We start from the raw sequence: 19950 nt of genomic DNA, 5'->3' as shown, positions 1-19950 counted from the left end.
ATCGATGGGGCAGTCATATGCCCTGTGGGGAGGTAAGGATTCTGCTTCTTTTTTGTCAAATACGTCAGTGAATTCATAGTACTGAGGGGGTAACTTATTCTCTGAATCAGTCAGAGTTAAACAAATAGGATTACTAGTTGTAATCTTGATGTTATGGTTTTCTGGGAATGTAATGGTTAGACTAGACCAATCAATATGTGGTTTATGCAGACTTAACCATTTAATTCCAAGAATAACTTCGAACATAGGTGAAGAGATAACATCTAAACTTATCTGTTCAGAGTGATTCTGTTCTGTGTGTAACAGGAGGGGAATGGTTTGATGAGTGAGTGGACCACTAGGTAAAAGATTACCATCAATAACCTTCACAGAGACTGGGATGTGCTTAGTGATCAAAGGAATTTTATTTATTTTCACAAAATTCGCATCAATGAAATTACCACAGGACCCTGTGTCAATTATGGCTGTAGTCCGGATCTTGTAATGTTCCCACTGTTAAGAGATGGGCAATGTTAAATACTTAGTGGCAGCAGTTTTGGAGAAAAAGTTAGGAAGAGGAAGGTCATTCTTACCTAACTTCTGTTTTGCCAGTAGGGGGCATTCCTTAACCTCGTGTTTAGGGGAAGCACAATATAAACACAGGTTTAGTGTTTTTCTTCTAGATTTTTCTTGTGTGGATAAAGGGCCTTTAATAAAGCCTATTTCCATAGGTTGTGGGAAATCTTTTCCTGAAGAAGGAGAAGGTATAGCAGAAACTCTCTTTGTGAATCCAGATTTTTCAGAACGTCTCTCCCTCAGACGCCGGTCGATGGATATGGACACTGTGTACAGCTCCTCCAAGGTGTCTGGTATTCCAATCCGTGAGAGTTCATCTTTCAGCTCCTCACTTAATCCCAGGCGAAATTGATTCCTTAGTGAAATCTCATTCCACAAAGAGTCAGTGGCATAAATCTTAAACTGAGTTATGTATGTTTCAACAGCATTTTTATTTTGTTTCAAAGCTCTGAGGTTATTCTCTGCTGAGATCTGCTTATAAGGATCATCGTAGAGTGTGGACATTTCTGAAAATAAAGCGTCCAAAGAACCTAGGATAGAATCCTGTTTTTCAAAAAAGGTGTTCGCCCATGCCCTGGGCTCTCCCCTTAAATATGATATAACGGTTAGAACTCTGGTTCTTTCAGAAGCGTATGTTTTAGGTCTCAGTTCAAATAATAACATACAGGAGTTTCTGAACTCTCTGAACTGAGAGCGGTTGCCAGAAAATTTCTCTGGTGTAGAAACTGCAGGTTCAGGCTGATGCTCATTCTGACCTGGTTTAACAGCAAGTGTTTCCCTAAGACAGGCTTTTAGAGCCTGATTTTCTATTTGCAATTCATGAAATGAGCTGGCAAGCAGGTCAACCCTGTCAGATAGATTCTTTAGGTGTTCAGACATAGTACTCAGACCCATTTGCATATATGTGTATTTTAAACAGGACGAAAAGGAATCAAACAAAAAAATAAATTCAATGAAAATTCAACAAGTCCTGTATCTCTTTTGGCTGGTTAATTATGTAATAATGTGAGACAAGTGTAGTGTGTATCACACATGTAACTTTATAGAAAATAATATGTTTCCCAAGCTACATATATGAATTGTTATAAGCCAAACACAGTTAATACTGAAATCAGGGACATGCAATAACAGTAAGAAACAGTAAGGCTTTTAAATAAGAAATTGCACAAGTAAATGACAGTACCTTAAGTCCCAGATTAGTTCATGTAGCTTGAGTCAGCAGAAGAGTTTGGAGGTTGCTAAATGCTTAAGCAAGCAAAGGATCAGGAAAGAGGTGTTCCGGCGATACAGTGAACAGAGCTGCAGGGAGAGAGACAAGCTTACCGCACAGCGGCCGTAGCTGATGACGTATTCAGCGGCTTTGGATGGAACTGGAACGGTGCCAAGTTGAAATATCAGGTTAGGCTGTTTGGGTAGCAGAGCGGTTGCAGCAATCTTTAGTTTGGTATCAGAATGTCAGGAAGCCGGTAGCTGCAAAGGAGGTAAAGGAGAATTCACTTGAATAGAGTAAACCTCTGTAAGGCTGACTGTGCTGAAGATCCTTTAGAGACTTCAATTAACCAGCAAGGAACTGCTGGGAGGAAGTTCCTTATAAAGGGAGGAGGTAGTGATCCTTAAAGGTACAGCCAGATAGAGTAATAGCGAGGAATCCTTACAGTGTTCCTCTTTTCGGTCAGTGACCGATCGCTTGTTAAGATGCAGCTTCTCCTTCTGCAGGGTTCCTCCGTGATTCTGTGCGGGTAAACGTTCTCCGCTAGATGTAAATTCCTGCTTGGGGTTATAAGTTTCCCTTATGTTGGGCAAGAGTATGCAACAATAGTATGCATAAGCTGGTTGAACTTGCCGGTTTTGCTGACGGTGAAAAAGCTGGTTTCCACACTGGAAACTTGAAGCTCTCTTCTTGCTGTTTGTGTCCTTGTTCACCACAATCAGTGTGGCAGTAGCTCAGGTATCTACGCGTTTCGGCTTAGCAGCCTTTCTCAAAATACCGGTGGGATGGATTTCCTGGCTATTTAAAGCCTAATTGTTAACTCTTGAAATGCTGGTTGTAATTTCATTGTGGGTGTCATTTTTAATTTGCTTATTTCGGACTTAGCTGATAATGCATCATATACAACACTCTTAAATGGCTCAGTCTTTAAAACACGACATGTTTATAACATGTTTGTACTTAAAAGAACTGAAATAAGGGGCAGTCAGTAGGGGCTTAGATACAAGGTAATTACAGAGGTAAAAATGTTATTAATATAACTGTGTTGGTTATGCAAAAAGGAAGAAAGGGTAATAAAGGGATTATCTATCTTTTTTAACAATTAAAATTCTAGAGTAGACTGTCCCTTTAAGTTTAGCTATAGTGTAGAGATTACCCTCCCACCTAACTCCCACCCCCTGATCCCTCCTAAACAGCTCTCTTCCCTCCCTCACCCCCACTAGTTATCACAATCTTAGGTACCAGTAGACAGTCTGCCAATGTGAAGTTTTAGAGCATTTCTTTTTTTAATATTATTTATTTTTTATTTTCTGCAGTGTAGGATACCCCTCTTACTCTCCCACCTCCCTGAACCCCCCAAACAGCTCTCTAACCGCCCCCCCCCCCCTTCTAACTAGTATCCGTTATCTCAGGTACTGGTAGCTGTCTGCCATACCTAGTTCATATATTTTTTTACCTTTTTTTTATTTATTAGAAAAAAATGTATTTGGTGTAGCGTGGGGCATGCAGAAATAGCGTGATACAGGGTACAGTGCTGGTTATTAAGGGGCTAATATTGTTTTAGTTACACTTCAACCTGAGGTTGGAGTACTGCCATCATACTTAAATGGACAGAAAACACCTTGTAATTTAAAGACGTTTGTCTACTACTACAAATTAATTAACATACTAGCTGAGATGCTCTGAATACCTTAAAACATTCTTTGCTGTGAATGCAGGGGGAGCTCAATGCTTAATTTATTTAATTAGCCTGTTATGTGAGCACTACCTAAAACTGAATTGATCAGACAAAATTTAAAGGGAAGATTTCACATAACTATTATATATATATACAAAACAAGTGTGGGAACTTACCAAGACTTCCACCCCCCTCACAATTAATATTGTTTTATATACACACACACACACACTGTATTTATATGTATATAATCTGTACACCTTGGTTAAGGAAAGCAAATTAAAGCCAATGAAGAGTTGAATGGTTGCCTTTGGGCCTGAGAATCCTCCTCTGTCACAGAGTCTCACCCAGAATTGTAAGCACCATGTGTTACACACAGCAATCACACAGCAGAACTGTTGACACTCTTGCAATTAGTGTATTGAAGGAAGTGTTACTGCCCATTACTAGAGGATCTCACTATCCCTCTATCTATCTATTGGGTACTTATAGAGCGCAAACTAATCACCCGTGAGGGTCTCAAGGCGCTAAGGGAAAGGGGATAGGAGAAGGGGGAGGATGGGCATTCAGTCGAAGAGCCAGGTTTTGAGGTCCTTTCTGAACTTTGTAAGGGAGGTGGATTGTCTGAGGTGCAGCGGGAGGGTGTTCCATGTCTTTCCTGCCATGTGGGAGAAGGATCTTCTGCCCGGTGTGGATTTTCTGATGTGGGGGATGACTGCGAGTGCTTGGTCGGCCGATCGGAGTTGTCTGGCGGGGCTGTAGAAATGTACGCGGTGGTTGAGGTATTCGGGTCCGATGTTGTAGGGTCTTGAATGCGTGGGTATGGAGCTTGAAGGTGATTCTCTTGTTGATGGGGAGCCAGTGAAGGTTCCTTAGGTGGTCGGTGATGTGGCATTGGAGAGGGATGTCAAGGATAAGTCTGGCTGAGGTGTTCTGGATACGTTGGAGACTCTTTTTGAGTTTGATGGTGGAGCCGGCGCAGAGTACATTGCCGTAGTCTAACCGGCTGCTGACAAGGGTGTGGGTGACTGTTTTCTTGGTTTCAGTAGGGATCCACTTGAAGATTTTTCATAGTAGGTGGAGAATGTGGAAGCACGTTGAGGTGATGGCATTGATTTGTCGGTCCATGGAGAGTGAGGAGTCCAGGATGAAGCCTAGATTTTGTGCGTGGTCGGTTGGGGTTGGAGGGTGACTGAGGGCTGTGGGCCACCAGGAGTCATCCCATGCAGATTTATTGGGTCCGAGGAGGAGGACTTCGGTTTTGTCTGTGTTCAGTTTGAGCCGGTTGTCCTTCATTCAGGCAGCAACTGCTTTCAGGCCTTCATGGACGTTCTTTTTGGCGGTGGTGGGATCTCGGGTGAGTGTGATGATTAACTGGGTGTCGTCGGCATAGGAGACGATGTTGAGGTCATGGCGTCGAATGATGGTGGCGAGAGGGGCCATGTAGATGTTGAAGAGTGTGGGGCTCAGCGAGGAGCCTTGTGGTACAGTTGACTGGTGTGGGTATGGAGGAGAAAGGCAGGAGTCTGACTTTCTGGGTCCTGCCCGTGAGGAAGGAGGTGATCCATTCAAGGGCTTTGCTGCGGATGCCGACGTCATGTAGGTGGGTGGGGAGGGTGTTGTTGTCAACAGTGTTGAAAGTTGCTTAGAGGTCTAGGAGGATGAGGGCAGCGGTTTCTCCTCGGTAGAGCATGGCACGGATGTCATCTGTGGCGGCGAGGAGGGTGGTCTCGGTGCTGTGGTTGCTTCTGAAACCGGATTGGGAATGGTCCAGGGTGTGGTCGGCCTCAATGTGGTCAATAAGTTGCAAGTTGATGGATTTCTCTATGACTTTGGCTGGGAAGGGGAGTAGTAGCTATTCGGGGTCCGTGGGGTCTGCTGAGGGTTTCTTCAGCAGGGGTTTCAGTTCCATGTGCTTCCAGATATCCGGGAAGGTGCTGTTTTTTTTGAGGTGGTCATAACAATCACAATGCAAACAGGCTATTGAAGGGTACAGTTACAATTACAAGAAACAATAAAAATAAAGGAACAATATAATGTAACGAGTGTGGGTAGAGACCTTTCATGAGTGGGTGTTTGCATAATCAATCACCCTTCTTTAACACACCTCATTTTATTGTTATGGATTCATAGTGTCCTCCATGAGAGATAGATCCACACGAGGGACCTTAGGGTTAAAGAGCAGCTGAGGGCACAAAGTCAGTGACAACTGATTTAAAGATCTAGAAAAACAGTATGGTCTGCTGATAACAAGTTTAAACATGAACAACAACAAAAAATACCATCATTAGATCATCAACAAGAGCCATCACATATTTTATATCAATGAAATATAAAAAAAAAAAACATAGCAAATTTTCTGAGAAGAGAACCCAAAGAACTTTGAAAAGATCGGAAAGATCGCCACTGTTGTATTTAAAAAAAAAGAGGGGGGCACAATAAAAAAGGGAGGGAAGGGGAGGAGGGGGAAGGGGGGAATGGTAAATGATGAATTGGGAAGAAAATAGGGGAAGGTATTGGAGGTTGAGGAGGGCGGACAGTTACTCAACATTCGGGAGTCCCTACTTGGCACAGTACGCCTTCTCTGTATTGTCATTAGTTTAATCATTCCCGTCAAATTGTAGTCTATTTCTCTGGTACTCGTCCCATTTATACCATATGGAGCAATAGAGATTGTAGCACCCCTCTACTCTCAGAGAGTATTCTTCCATTTTCTGTATATAGTCAATGATATCTAGTACTAGCGTCAGGGTTATGGGGGAGTCTTTAGCCCACTGTCTAGCTATCGCTAGCTTAGCAGCCAGCAGAATGATAACACATAGGGTCCTGGCTGGCCTCTGGAATTGTTGCAGTCCCAAATGGAAGAGCGCAGTGTCCCCAGTAAGCTGCTGTACTAGATGTAGATGGGATAGTAAATATGCCACCTGAGCCCAGAAGGCTGTCAATCTAGGGCAGCTCCACCACATATGCAGGTGGGTGCCTCTCTGCCCACAACCCCTCCAGCACTCTGCCGATCTAAGAGGAAAAATTCTATGCAACCTGGTCGGGACCCAATGCCATCTAAGTAGTAGCTTAATGTATAGTTCAAACAAATTAGAGCAACGTACTGCCATATTAACGTCCTGGAGAGATGGGGGGAATCGAGCAAAAGTTTGTAGTGGAAAGATAGCGAGCCTCGGAGAGATGTGCCCATCATCCATCTTCTTTCCCAGTGAGTTAGAGAGCGGGAATCTGACTTGGGGAAGCCCCAGGATAGGAGAAGCGATGTTAATCTGAGATATTCAAATTGTAGATCTCCAGGAAAATCAGCTAATGGGAAATTGAGAGGCGGCAGCATAAGGGTATCACCTCTATAAAGGTCCGAGACCTGCCTGATCCCCAGGGACTCCCATCTCCCTGGCATTGAGTCAGGGATCACTGCAGCAGTGCCTTAATTGAATGGATTGGCGAGGGATGCGGCACAACCATAGTATGAGAACGAAGCTCTCTCCAGCAGCGTAAGCATGTCTTAATTGTGCGTCTGTGAATCCCCTTAAGAATATCAGCATGATCTGGAATCCAGATCAGATCAGTCAAATCAACTCCCGCTGTCAGTGAATCCTGTTCAATCTGATACCAACGGGAGGTAGATGTCTGGGCCCCCCAAGCTGTAATGTGCGAAAGCATAGTCACCTTATAGTAATGGGCAACATTGGGAGCCGAGATGCCGCCGCATTTCTTAGGCTTTTGTAATTGAAGGAGAGATAGCCTAGGGGGTCGACCCTTCCAGATAAATTTAGTGAAGACATACTGAAAGTGATTAATTAGGTAGGCAGGGACAGCCACAGGAAAACACCTGAAGAGATAAGTCAGTTTAGGAAGTAACATCATCTTCAGGGCCATTACTCTACCCATCCACGAGACCTCCAAATCCGACCATTTCATAGTTGTCTGTCTGAAATCCTGGAGGAGGAGCTCGTAGTTTTTTGGGATAATTATCTTGGGGTCATGAGAGAGTTCTATTCCCATTTATTCCCATTTTTTGGACCATTTAAATGGGTATAGCTTCTTCAGGTTATCCAGTCTGGTGGTGTCCAAGCCCAGCGCATATGCTTCAGTCTTATTATAGTTAAGTTTATAATATGATAAGGCTGCAAACTCGGCTAAGAGTTTGAACAATTCCGGTAGGGAATCTTCCGGCTCGGATAAAAACACTGTCAAATTGTTCGCGAAATGCACTAAGGTATGCGGAGTATCGTAGAGCACAAGGCCCTGAACTAGCGGGCTCGCCCTAAGCCTAGTCGCTAAAGCTTCAATCATCAAGGCAAACAATAAAGGTGACAAGGGACACCCCTGTCTTGTGCCATTCTATATATCGAAGTCCTGGAAACAAAACCCAATCCTCGTACCCTAGCCGAGGGCCTTGTATACAGCGCCATAACCGCCGCTATGAACTAAGGTGCTGGTTTTGATGGAGCAGTTGATGGTGCGGCAGAGTTCAGAGGCAATGGTGTTGCTTGCTTTGTTGAATATGTGATGGGGGCATGGCTCCGAGGGTGTCATCTGTGGTGACGGGGCTCCAGATAGTCCATGTGTGGTTAGGGGGGGCGAATTTGGGTGGGGTGTCGTTGGGTGTATGGGAGTGGGTGGTGGAGGTTGAGTTATGAAGCGTGAAACTGTCATAGATGTCGAGGATCTTGCGGTGGAAGTGTGCAGCAAGGGTATTGCAGAGGTCCTGGGAGGGCGGTATGTTGGTGGTGTCGCTGATGGGTTTAGAGAATTCCTTGATGACTGAGAACAACTCCTTGCTGTTTTGTGCATTAGAGTTGATTCTGTCTTGGATGGCTGTTTTTTTGGCGGTTTTTATGAGGTGGTGGTGGGTGGTGATTGCTTCCTTAAAGGGTCTTGCTGGATCTCCAAGTTCTTTCCAGTCATCTGCAGTGGCGTTTGGAGTCCTGGAGGGCCGGGGTGAAACAGCTGGCTTTGTTGGTGGTTTGGTGGCCAGATGGTTTTTTGAGGGGGGGAGGGTGTTGGAGCAGTCTGTAATCCAGCGGTGGAGGTTGCGGGCGGAGGAGTTGGCGTCTGTGGAGGAAGGTGGGGAGGATTTGTTTAAGGTGCAGAGTAGTTGGTTTTGGGTGATGTTGTTCCATTTTCTGCGGGGCGGGTGGTACTATCGGAGGTGGGTGGTGGGTTTGTTGAAGGAGAAGTGTATGCAGTGGTGGTCAGTCCAGAGGAGTTTGGTGATGTGATTGACTGAGATGTGGTTGCCTGAGGAGAAGATCGGGTCGAGGCTGGCTGTGTGGATTGGGTAGTTTACGAGTTGCTTCAGTCCGATAGTTCCAAAGTTTTCCAGGAGGGTGGAGGTTTTGTGATCATTGGGGTTGTCAAGATGGAAGTTAAGGTCACCGAGGAGGATGTAGTCCTTTAAGGTGAGGGCATGGGGTGCGATATGGTTGGTGATGGAGTCGCAGAAGGTGGGACGAGGTCCGGGAGGTCTGTAGATGAGGGTGCCATGGAGGGTGGTGTTCGGGTTGACCTGGATCTTGAAGTGTAGGTGTTCTAGGCCTGATGAGTGGTCATCGGAGCTGGTTGTGACTTGGTGTGTTTGTGGATGATGGTGATGCCTCCTCCATGCAGGATTGAATAAGGGTACCCTTGTTAAGGATTCAGGGAGCTCCCTGTTTCTGTATAGCACCAGTCGTGGGGTAATTCCACCCAGTTAATAGTCCCTTTATTAGTAATCATTACACAAGTGTCCAAGCAAATTGCGCCTTAAGATGCAGAACCCCATCTGAAGGTATGGTTATTAAGCAGTCTCCCCCACATGAGGTCTGTCGGCAATTCAAGCATAGGATGGTTAAGTAGTCATACTCACTTCCTTGTGATATCCAGATTGATCGTTGCTGCTCCGTGAGTGGGGCCTACTTTGGTGACTTACCTTACCCTCCTGTTTTGCTTAGCTCCACTGTCTGTAATAGCTGTGGGGGTCAAATACAGTTCAAAACCGACTGCTTACCAGACCGGGCGTTCTGTTGAATCCGGAGCTTCCTTTGTAAGGTTAATAGCTAGTTGCAGCTTATTATAGCTTAAGCGGGTCCTGGTGTATCCTGCTGGAGTTTAATGTAGCTGCCTTGCTACTCACGTTTCACCCCTAAAGGCACGGGGCTTCTTCAGGCTTAGTTTGATTACGTCACTCTGTATCGACGCCCTTTAAAAGCATATAGCTCCGCCTTCATCTCTGGGTGAAGTTGAGACATAAAGTTTCATTTTTTATAAAAACAAACAATGTTTTACCGCTAGTGGCTATAATGTGGCTCATTATTATTTACATTCATGGTAATGTTAATTCATCTATTTAACACGATTAAATCCACAGCAAAGGATTTTGATTCATTGTTATAAATCACAATGTATTTTCTAGTCAGTCAAACTTTCTTAACAAATAGTTATGTTTATAGAAGTATACAATGTTAACTATTTTACTCAGATTCACATCTTTAGGGAAAATAAATTGTTTACTATGTTTGCCATTTATATACTCAAGGTGTATAGAAAATACATAAAAATATTTTGCCACCGCCCGGAAGACCCATAATCTCTGGGATTAATTCCATGACTAAAAACATTTCTGAATATGTTGATTATTGTCTGAGACTATTCCTGAGCTCATTGCCCTCGTACATACAAGACACACTAGAATGGTGGGGCAAAAAACAAGTTCAACAACTAACCTAAAGGACAAATTAGTAAGTAGTCTATTTAAAGGTCAGAAAAGCAAAATGTGGATAAATACAAAGCAAGAGATGGCAACTTTAGATGTACAAAGTGTTCAGTTTGATGGATATTAAAAATAAATTTATCAAAACCAGTAGTGTAGCAAGGCACTTTTTCTATAATCACAATAGTGATGAGAAAGCCCTACAATTTAGAGGCCTTGAATTAGTTACTTTGAATGAAAGAGGTGGCAACCTGGATAAACTATTACTATAAAAAAATGTAATTGGATTTTCAATTTAGGTTCCTCTAAACCCAAGGGTATGAATGAGGAACTTAACTTTGCCCCCTTTTTAGGTAGCTAATTCCTGCTAACACTAGTCACGGTATACACCTTGAGTATATAAATGGCAAACATAGTAAACAATTTATTTTCCCTAAAGATGTGAATCTGAGTAAAATAGTTAACTTTGTATACTTCTATAAGCATAACTATTTGTTAAGAAAGTTTGACTGACTAGAAAGTACATTGTGGTTTATAACAATGAATTAAAATCCTTTTCTGTGGATTTAATCATGTTAAATACATGAATTAACATTACCATGAATGTAAATAATAATGAGCCACATTATAGACACACGGTAAAACATTGTTTTTGTAAAAAATGAATCTTTATGTCTCAACTTCACACGGAGATGAAGGCTAAGTTATATGCCTTTAAAGGGTGTGACGCCATCAAACTAAGCAGGAAGAAGCCCCATGCCTTTAGGGGTGAAACTTGGGTAGCAAGGCAGCTACATTATACTCCAGCAGGATACACCAGGACCTGCTCAAGCAGCTACAACTAGCTATTAACCTTACAAAGGAAGCTCCGGATTCAACAGAATGCCCGGTCTGGTAAGCAGGCGGTTTCGAACCATATTTGACCCCTACAGCTATTACGGACAGTGGCGCTAAGCGAAACAGGAGGGTAAGGTAAGTCACCAAAGTAGGCCCCACTCACAGAACAGCAACGATCAATCTGGATATTACAAAGAAGTGAGTATGGTGGTCTGACTACTTTCCCGTCCTATGCTTGTGTTGCCGACGGACAGCTTGTGGGGGAGACTGCTTAATACTAACCATACCTTCAGGTGGGGTTCTGCATCTTAAAGGGATAGTAAACCCCAACATTTTCTTTTATGATTCAGATAGAACATACAATTTGAAACAACTTTCCAATTTAATTATATTATCAAATTTTCTTCATTCTCTTGTTATCCATTGCTGAAGGGACAGCATTGCACTACTGACAGGAAGCTGAAAATATCTATTTAGCCAATCACAAGAGACAAATGTGTGCAGGCACCAATTAGCAGCAGCTCCCACTAGTGTATGATATCTGCGTATTCATTTTTTAAACACAAAAAGAAGTAATCTCTGCGCTGATATGTACTATAATGCCAATGGATAAACAAGGGTTCCCCAACCTTTGATGGATATATTAAAGATGAAAAAAAAAATTCACAATAAAGAAACTTTAGGCCCACAGCACTGAATGAACAGCTTACTAGTAACTTAGACAGACATGGTGCTAATTAGGCAATGATATGTTGCAGAAATATATTGCAAAAATATTTAATTATAGAAATTTACACATTAAAACATCTCATAAAAAAGTACAAAGAAAAGATTACAATGTAATATATACGTTGATCAGACGTATATCTAACTGAGTATAGTATCTCAAAATATGGCCAATGAAATGCTTTTGAAACTAATGTTATAAAGCTAAAAAAAATAAAACATCAAAAAAATAAAACTTCAAAAAACAAAGAGAAACATTAAAACAAAATGTGTCCAGATAGAGCAATGGAAGCGGTAAAAGGAAGTCGAGGGGATTCAGATGACAGCGAGATCCATGATGATATCAACAGGCGTTACAGGAATGGTTGCAAGGTGAGTATGGTCTTTCCCTTCATTGGCAACTCCTTTCTGCTGTACCTCTGTTGGAGTGTGACTTTCCCGGAGCGCCTTTGCTGTGTTAAGAGGTGCCGGTGAGTCCTATTAGCTCTGAGAGTACTTTTGCTTACGGAGGCCGTGGAGGGACAAAAGGAAGCAATGGAGAGCAATGCTTTTCAACCCGTGCAGGGTCTTTTTCAAGCTCTTGAGTAGTATACGATGTCCACTTTTAAAGGCTGTATCTTCAATTTGATTGGCCCCTTTGTTTCTCTGCATATATCACTCTGTTCAGAAGCTGCAGCTTCTATGTTTTGAAACATAAAAGCTGCAGCACCTGAACAGAGTGATATATGCAGAGAAACAAAGGGGCCAATCAAATTGAAGATACAGCCTTTAAAAGTGGACATCGTATACTACTCAAGAGCTTGAAAAAGACCCTGCACGGGTTGAAACGCATTGCTCTCCATTGCTTCCTTTTGTCCCTCCACGGCCTCCGTAAGCAAAAGTACTCTCAGAGCTAATAGGACACACGGCACCTCTTAACACAGCAAAGGCGCTCCGGGAAAGTCACACTCCAACAGAGGTACAGCAGAAAGGAGTTGCCAATGAAGGGAAAGACCATACTCACCTTGCAACCATTCCTGTAACGCCTGTTGATATCATCATGGATCTCGCTGTCATCTGATTCCCCTCGACTTCCTTTTACCGCTTCCATTGCTCTATCTGGACACATTTTGTTTTAATGTTTCTCTTTGTTTTTTGAAGTTTTATTTTTTTGATGTTTTATTTTTTTTAGCTTTATAACATTAGTTTCAAAAGCATTTCATTGGCCATATTTTGAGATACTATACTCAGTTAGATATACGTCTGATCAACGTATATATTACATTGTAATCTTTTCTTTGTACTTTTTTATGAGATGTTTTAATGTGTAAATTTCTTTTATTAAATATTTTTGCAATATATTTTTGCAACATATCATTGCCTAATTAGTACCATGTCTGTCTAAGTTACTAGTAAGCTGTTCATTCAGTGCTGTGGGCCTAAAGTTTCTTCATTGTGAAAAAACTTTTTTTCATCTTTAATGTATTCATTTTTTAACAAGGGATACTAAGAGAACGAAGCACATTTGAAAATAGAAGTGAATTTAAAAGTGTCTTAAAATTGCATGCTCTATCTGAATCATGCAAGATTAATTTTGACTTTCCTATCCCTTTAAGGAGCAATTTGCTTGGACACTTCTGTAATGCTTACTAATAAAGGGACTGTTAACTGGGTGGAATTACCCCCGACTGGTGCTATACAGAAACAGGGAGCTCCCTTAATCCATAACAAGGGTACCCTTATTCAATCCTGCATGGACTATAACTATGAGTTACCGCTTTTGTGGCTTTTTCAATTTATTGTGAAATCAATTGTAAAATTAAATATATGGTTTGGTGCATCTATATGTTGTGACCTCTGATCTTTTAATATAAGGACTGTTGTTAGGTTGAGTGCCAGATAAGTACGGTGACCATATTGCCGCTTTAAAAAGGGACACATGAAAAATACATATGTCAGGGTTCTTATACAGAACATTCTTTAAACAGCCCTGAGAAAATCCCTGACATATGTATTTTTCATATATGTCCCTTTTTAAAGCTGCAATATGGTCAACCTACAGATGAGGGTATAGTTTAACCAATCTGGGGGAGATATATATTTCTGTATACTTTTTTTTTGTTTTAAATATATATATATATATACAGGTATACCCCGCTCATACAGCGGGTTAGGGACCGGAGCCTCGCTGTAAAGTGAAAACCGCCTTAAAGTGAAACAAGGCAGTTTTAGCTTTTTATTCATTTGCCAGTGTGTTTAAAGACTTTAAAAAATGTTTGAACTAACATATATTAGGGGTGCAGTAGTGCTACGTTTAGTTTAACACTAGCACAACACAGTATTCAATTAGGATTCAATAAATATTGTACCTGTAAAATAGTGACAATTACTGTAGTAAAATTTGCCAGACTATAGCACTGAGACACAGATTGCACTGTAATGCTGTAAACAGAGTGAACTAAGCATAACAAAATGGTGCCAGTCACTTTGACCATACATCTAGGCAATATTAAAATAAATAAAGACACCGACACAACAAATGGGGGAAAAAGGCCGCAGCCCACATTTATTATTTAAATTAATTGCGATAAAACTTTATTAAACAACATTAACATTAAAAGGTGCTTGCCAAATTAAAATCCTGTGCCTTCCACTGGCGCTCCGCCAGGCACGCCCACATCCTTAACCTCTCCCCATACCTGAGGAGGTACCCAGAATAATTATATAAAACTTAGCGGCTAGCACCCCGCCACTGCTCGAAAGCCCTTCGAGTACCAACCCACAGGGCTAAGGCCTTTTTTACCCCTTCGCTCATGTTGAAATTAAAAAGATGTAGACCGATTTTGTTAAGATGTACACCAGCTTTCAAAAAGAAACAGCTTCCAGACTCTCCTTCAAACTCAACATGCCTGATACCAAAACCACCCAATTTTGCCACAAAACTTGTAATAGTCCGATTAATCTTTTTACGAGATGAGTCCAATCTTTTAACGTCCCAAGCAGACCTCCACGCTAATCTGCACTCAATGTCGGACCATATAATCATTATGTCAGGCAATAATTCCTTTAACCTAACAATATCCCTTTTTATAATATCGATAAGGCATTTTTGCGCCATAAACCCCAGATCATTACCCCCTGCATGAATGATTAAAATGTCAGGTGGATGAAAAAGTCTGGCCCAACTAATAACTTTAACTAATAGCTGGTCCCACTTCATACCCCTAATACCGAACCATTTGATTAATATCTCCTCAGAAGAACAGCTAAGCTGCATCCCTGATTCTCTTATCGCTGCCTCTTTCCTTGCCCAGTATATGTATGAGTGCCCCACGATCCAACAATGAATGGGACCTGCCAAAATAAAAACTATAACTTATAACTTATTAACAAGCTCAGGTCTCACATATAACCTAAAACACTCCATCTCCCAATCTTTTTCACTGTACCAACATTCAATCCAGAAATACTAGCTTCAGTCGCTGCCCCGATTCTAAAATAATGACAACCGAATTCACTACTATCCAAACCAATTGCTACTAACGCTTTTTTTAAAACTGATTCGAATTGAAAACGAGATAAAAAGGTCCCGTCTTCATGAACCAATAACGGAATACCATCAATACATTTTCTGACAGATAAAAAATCCCTAACTGCCTTAACTGGGCAGCACAAACCCCCAATTTCTCTCAAGCAAATCCAGCAACCTTTTCCCATTTGGTCAGTCTTTGATTTTTTCAACCATAGTAACACCTCATGCGGGTTTAATACTACATCTTTATAACACAAACCCCCGGAATTCCACGGATTAGCAGATACTAACTCTGAAATCCTAAAAACCCCAAAAAAGGCTAACAAAAATGCAACTCTGAATAACAGAACTTCAAATTGTGAAAAACAAATAACGGGCAACACATTAACAATCCTGACCAACACTGAAAAAACCAAGGGCCTTCTATTATCTACAGAAACTTTACCCCTAAGTAGACTCCTAACCGCCATCCTCACAGAATTTTTTTTAGACATATCGACCCAACCCAAAAGGTTAAACAAAAAGGATAATGCCGCCATGTTCTTCTGTACCATATATTTAGACATATCCCTCTCTCTCCATTCATCAATCCAATCTAATAACAGAAACTCCTCCTTGTCACCTTCAAAAACAGCTAATTTATTTAACCATTGCACCCACACAGGTAGGTACGCTTTCCAAGTACTAGGAGCTAAGGCTCCCCTCACTGATCTCAACAATCTAGGAAGTTCAGATACCACATCTCCTCCGGGCAAGGAGAACCGATCCCTTCCGCATCTGGCACTGCCTCCCGGAATCTCTGCCACTGAAAACGAGAAAGAGCGTCAGCCCCCACATTCTCTTTTCCAGGAACATGAATAGCTCTGAAATAAACAGTGTGCTTCATACATTCAAAAACGAACATCCTGAGCAACCCAATCACTGGCTTCGAACTGGATGATAGGCGGTTGATCGCAAAAACAACCCCCATATTATCAGAATGAAAAACCACCTTTCTGTTCTCAAATTCGGAACCCCAAATTTTTAAAGCTACCACTAGCGGAAATAATTCCAGAAATACAAGGTTTTTTGTTAAACCCGCAGCCGCCCAATACTCAGGCCAAGCACCAGCGCACCATTTTTTCCCAAATAGGGCCCCAAAACCATGCGCCCCCGAAGCATCAGTGAATAAATGAAGTTCCTTTATGGAAAGCTTTCCAGACTTTCAAATCTTCCTTTACCTGAGCCGATAAACGAATTCAAAAGTGGGGAATTTTAACTCCCACTGTGGATAAGGATAACCTTCTGTAAAAAATTCTTCCAACCGGAATGATTTTACATGCAAAATTCAGTTACCCACTAGTGACTGAATTTCCATTAAAGAAAGCTTCTTTCTTCAAGGGCCAAGTCAATTGAAGATACCAGATCACTAACTTTTTCCAAAGGAAGTCTACATTCCATGGAAACAGCATCAATACAGATGCCCAGAAAATTAATCACGGGAGAAGGGCTTTCGGTTTCTTCACTAGCAACAGGGATTCCAAAATCCCTAGCTATCAGCATAAAAGAATCCATCAGAATTTGGCATGACTCAAGCCCTACAGGGCCCACAAATAGAAAATCATCCAAATAATGAGTAACTGATGACAATCCAGAAATCTGTTTTACTACCCATTCTAAGAAACAACTAAATTTTTCAAAATAAGAACAGGAAATGGAGCAGCCCATGGGTAAGCATAAGTCCACAAAATAAAACCCATCAACAAAACATCCTAATAAATGATGACACGAGGGGTGAACAGGTAAAAGCCTGAATGCCGATTCAAAGTCAACCTTCACCAACAAGGCGTTAGGACCAGCATCACGAACCAAATCTAAAGCCTTATCAAAAGATACGTATCTGACTGCAGATAACTCCGGATCAATACCATCATTGACCGAAAAACCTTTTGGGAAGGACAAATGATGAATCAATCTAAATTGATTTGGAACCTTCTTGGGAATAACTCCCAAAGGAGAAACTCGTAAGTTCTTAAACGGAGGGACCGCAAAAGGGCCCACCATCCTACCCAACGAAATTTCTTTCTGAATCTTTGCCACCGCCACTTCAGGAAAATCCAATGCAGACTTCAAATTCCCAGCAAAAACAGATTCAATCCCCTCAGAAAAGGGGATTGAACCCTTCAATAAAGTAATCGCATCCGATAGCTTAGATTTTTTCCTACCGTACAATTCTAACCACGGCGTCATCTTTTCGACTTTCACTGGCGTCCTGGCTTTGAATAACACTGTCTCTTTTTGTGAAAGATTTACCTTTCTTGAAGCACTTTGAACTTGAGTGGATTCCTCCACAAAATGAACATTCATGCTTGTATTTACAAGCTGTCCCAAATTTACAGGCCCCTTCATTAAATTGGAAGCAAAGCCCTTTCCTGAGGGCCACTGCTGATGATGCTGAAGAGGAAGCATTGCTTCCTCCTCCCGAACCACGAAAGGACTGGGACCTTAATGGTGTCATAAGCTCCAACCATATGCCCATATCCCTATCATACCATCTCATCTCTGGCCGAACCGCCAAACGCTGACGGAACTGCTCATCATACTTCCACCACGCAAGACCACCATATGTACGACAAGCACTAGCAATTTCGTTGAGATAACAAAAAAGGGAAGAACAAAGCTCAGGGTTTTTTTCACCAATTACACTTGCCAAAATACAAAAAGCAGTTGACCAATTAGATAATGTTTTTGGCAGTTTCCTAAATTTTCTTTGCGTTCTTCCTCCTCTTTTTTAACAGACTCGCCTCTAGAATCCTCTTTAACATCAAACACCTGATCCACCGGGAGCAGGGAAAAGATTCCAATAAACTCTCTCCTACAAATCTTCTCTTTTACCTCTAAAGCTAAGTGAATACCCAGAGGCCCAACAGAACATAAACAAGGGCGTCTAAAAGCCTGATCAGATACTTTTGATTGCCCAATCATGCTCGCACTACTTAAAATTACAGAACCAGTCTGCTCCGGAAGACCACCCCCAGAGGGCACAATTTGGGGAACCCAAACTCCCGCAGGGCCCGAAGTGCCAACAACACTTGACGATCCACTATTTTCCAACTGGGAAACTAACTCTTTCAAACCTTTTAACATCAACTCACACCTTGCATCAGAGGCACTCACATCAGGGACCACATCTGTACTCTCACCTGCATTATTGGACATTACAGGATTCTCCCTTGCAATGACCGTATCCCTCCTAGTTTCCTGACGTGCTGATTCACTGCCTTTCCTCTGCTTCTCTCTTTCATTTTGTCTCCTTTTTACCGGAGTCCTAGACCTTCCGGGTCTCCCTCTCTCCCTTGACTGCTTATCCAGGGATCCCCATAAAGAAGCATCACCTGGCTCTTTATTTATTCTGAAAGTAATAGGCGAACGGGATCTCTCCCGCCGCCGTGACACTGGACTCCTGGAACTTTCTTCCTGTCTTTTTCTTTCAACTTGGACTACCTGAGGCTGAGAGGATGCGTATTCCCTGTTAGCTAACCCTCTAGCATAATGACTAACACCACTATCCCCCGAGCCCCTACTTTGAAAAACCCTTTCATACTCATTTCTAACCATAGGATTAACCCCTAAAATGCTACCTAACCTATTACCCTTAGTATTACCACTGTCCGGAACTAGTGCCCTGATTAATTGTGATAAAACCTCTAAACCTTTTACCTGTTCCGTCGCTGCTGGTCCAGACATAGCCGCTTGTTCCTCCTCTTCCCCGAAGTCACTATAGTGTTCGTCAATCCACAATGAATCTGCATCCTCCTGTATCCTAGAAGGAAGAGTATCACTGCTCCGTCCGGCTGGCATAACTCTAGAATGCACAGAGTCTGAGGAAAAAGAAACGTTAACCTGCCTAGAGGCAGCCTCCCTAACAACCATGTCATTTGCTCTATCAGTACATTTATTTCCCCTCAAAAACCCTTCTCTACTACTCTCACCTACACTGTAACTTTCCCAATTTTTTAAACTCTCTGGCCTAACATCCATCTCAACGTTTTTTCTTCCTGAACCTGTATAGCAGTGCTTCCTTTTTGCAACTGCTTTTTTCCCTGTTACAGAAGTAGCTTTATCAGCTATTGGCTTATTAGCCGTAATGTTCCTTGCTTTAGTGTGACCCTCCACATAGCCCCTCAAATTCATAGGCTCATTGGCCATTACAAACCTATCCTGTTTTGTATTCCTAAAATGTCCTCCATGTAATTCTGCATGCGACATGCCTGGCTCCCTGGCCGTAAACAAAACCTGTCCCCTGTGATCAAAATCTTCCTCCATACCCGAGTATGCCGCTACATTTTTGGCCCCATGATAGGACTTCATACCCCCGCTGGCTAATCCTATAGGCCTAGAGGCCGTAACTATCTCCAGTTGTGTTGCGGTACTTGGGCCTGGTAATGCCGTTAACCCCAAAGGCCTAGCGGCCGTACAAATTTCCTGAGGCGCTGCATTGTTTGGGCCTGGTACGGCCGTAATCTCCTGTATTGGCGCCAAATTACATACGTGATGGGCCTCACTCGAATCTTCTTTGCCTGCCGCCATTTCCGCTTCGTCGGACTCCACTACCTCACTACGTAAGAAACCGGCACCTGGAAAGAAGAATAATTACCTGCTGCAGCCTCTCCTTGAAGAAACCGCGACTCGTCCGGCCTGGTGATGATCCCTGCTCCTGTCCGACTTCCTGCAGCTCCGCCTTTCTTCACCGACGC

This window comes from Bombina bombina, chromosome 3 (assembly GCF_027579735.1).
Source record: "Bombina bombina isolate aBomBom1 chromosome 3, aBomBom1.pri, whole genome shotgun sequence".
Lineage (NCBI taxonomy): Eukaryota > Metazoa > Chordata > Amphibia > Anura > Bombinatoridae > Bombina > Bombina bombina.
The sequence above is the reverse complement of the archived record's forward strand: the minus strand, read 5'-3'. Positions refer to the sequence as shown.